This window comes from Delphinapterus leucas, chromosome 2 (genome assembly GCF_059928025.1).
Source record: "Delphinapterus leucas isolate spDelLeu-1000000601 "Yukka" chromosome 2, BTC_Dleu_Yukka2, whole genome shotgun sequence".
Taxonomy (NCBI): Eukaryota; Metazoa; Chordata; class Mammalia; order Artiodactyla; family Monodontidae; genus Delphinapterus; species Delphinapterus leucas.
This window is the reverse complement of record NC_143130.1, coordinates 64,498,534-64,501,118: the sequence shown is the minus strand read 5'-3', so window position 1 is coordinate 64,501,118 and position 2,585 is coordinate 64,498,534. Positions and strand designations below refer to the sequence as shown.

At 41.4% G+C, this 2,585-nt stretch overlaps 1 pseudogene; it reads right to left on the bottom strand.

The window, feature by feature from the left end:
- Positions 1–1,106: 1,106 nt before the first annotated feature.
- Positions 1,107–1,678, bottom strand: LOC111177606 (large ribosomal subunit protein uL11 pseudogene; annotated as a pseudogene).
- Between the last annotated feature and the right edge of the window lie 907 nt (positions 1,679–2,585).

Sequence of the window (2,585 nt, the reverse complement as noted above, 5' to 3'; positions counted from 1 at the left end):
TGGAAGGATTAGAGACAGTAGCAACAAGATGAGGAAAGTGGAAGCATTGAATGAAGAAAGAATGAAACTGATCGCACACTCCTTCTCCACAGGAGGTGACTCACATCCTAGAGGCCCACGCTGGGAGAGAGGAAGAAGCCTCAGTCTTAAATCAGTTTTAGAGTGATGACTATTAGAGGGGGCTGGGCATTTCTGTTACTTAACTGATGTTGTTTGGGAGACTAGCATTTCAGGAGGAATTTTAATACATAAGAGTAATTAGCAAAGTTGATGGATTTGACCAAGGTGAAAGGGGCAAGGGAAAACCAGCCATAGAGAATAAACTAAAGGGCCAGTGGAAGACAAAAATTAAGATGCTTTCTGATTTACACCCTGTAATGGAGACCTCTAGCTCCCTACTTATATACATTCTGTCCTTTACAATTTGATATAACCTCTAGACTAAATTCTCTGTAATGGGATGTAAGATGGATTAAGGTGTAATCGATGGGTGCCACTTCCAGGACTGCTCCCCCCATACCCACACACAATGAAACTCTTTCTTTCCTCTCCTCCCAGCTGGATGCAAGTGGTAACAGAGCCATGAAAGATGACAGACAGAAGGAATCTTGGTCCATGAATGACAGGGAGGGTGAGAGCTGCCCCACCAAGCTGAACACCTGTTCAAGACTGCTAGGTGAGCAGAATCTAAACTTCTATTTTGTTAATTCGTTGCATTTTAGGTTTGCTTGTATTAAAGGAATCACAATTCTTTCAAATCTAGAAAGAAAAACAAACACACAAAATTATTTATTTAAGAAATTATTTGTTTCCAGGCAAGGGAGAACTGTAAGGAGACAGATAATCTCTGTGAACAAAGTAAAAGATAGGGTTTATATAGGGCTTGGGGGAAATGTGGGGTTTAGGTTAAATATGAATGATTGGCTATGACTGGCTCAAAATGGAGTGGGGTTAGTCGTTGATTAGGTGGATTTCAAGAGCAGACCTATTGTAGCAGGGTTTGATTGTCTGTGGGTGATTCAGCCCAAGACTGATATTGAATGGTCTTTCCTTTTCCCGTTTAAATACTTGAGGACATGAGTAACGTTCTTCAGGCAAGAGTAGAATTTTCTTTTTTTTGGTTGTCAAATAACCCTTTATTTTTCTTTGCAGTTCTTAACTAGTTGGGCATTCCACTGCACCACTGTTGATGTCATCTATGATGTCGTGAGGGTGGCGGCCATCAACATTGCAGCCCACAGACTGGGTGGCCCCCAGGATCTCTTTAATGGTTCCAGAGAGTTCTCTAGCTAAAGATCGATACCGCATCTGTCAGGCAATGTTGACAATCTCATCAAAAGTGATGTTTCCACTGTGCTTAATGTTTTTCTGCTTCCTTCTGTCTCTTGGCGGTTCCTTGGGGCCTTGATGATCAATCCTCAACCTGGGCTTGTCTGTTCTGAATGGTCAGTTTCACAGTAAGCCTCAGACCCTTCCAATCACCAGTTGCCTTGGCGATGTCATCACCAACCTTTTTTGGAGACAGACCCAGGGGGCCAATCTTGGGGGCCAGGGCAGATGTGGCACCGACTTCCCCGCTGGTGCACCTCAGGTGGACGACTTTGATCTTGTTGGGGTCAAACTTAGGCAACATGGTGGCAGCTGGTGTCGGATGAACCCGGATTCGGGACAACTGAAGAAAGTTGCACCTTGGCCTCCTCTGAGCCAAAAGCTGGAAGTCTTTTTTTTTTTTTTTTTTTAATTTTCTTGAAGTATAGTTGATTTACAATGCTGTGTTAGTTTCAGGTGTACAGCAAAGTGATTCAGTTATACATATACATGTATCCACTCTTTTTTAGATTCTTTTCCGATATCGGCCATTACAGAGTATTGAGTAGGGTTCCCTTGTGCTATAGTAGGTCCTTGTTAGTTATCTATTTTATATATAGCAGTGTGTATATGTCAATCCCAATCTCCCAATTTATCTCTCCCCCCACCCTTACCCTGGGTTAACCATAAGTTTGTTTTCTACATATGTAACACTATTTCTGTTTTGTAGGTAAGTTCATTTGTACCCTTTTTTTAGATTCTACATATAAGTGATATCATATGATATCTGTCTTTCTCTGTCTGACTTACTTCACTCCGTGTGACAATCTCTAGGTCCATGCATGTTGCTGTAAATGGCATTATTTCGTTCTTTTTTATGGCTGAGTAATATTCCATTGTATATATGTACCACATCTTCTATATCCATTCCTCTGTTGATGGACATTTAGGTTGCTTCCATATCCTGGCTATTGTAAATAGTGCTGCAATGAACATTGGGGTGCATGTATCTTTTTGAATTATGGTTTTCTCTGGTTATATGCCCAGAAGTGGGATTGCTGGATCATATGGTAGCTCTATTTTTAGCTTTTTAAGCAACCTCCATACTGTTCTCCACAGTGCTGTACAATTTACGTTCCCATCAAGTGCAGGAGGGTTCCCTATTCTCCACACCCACTCCAGCATTTATTGTTTCTAGACTGATGATGGCCATTCTGACCAGTGTGAGGTGATACCTCATTGCAGTTGTTTTTTTTGTTTGTTTGTTTGTTTTTGGT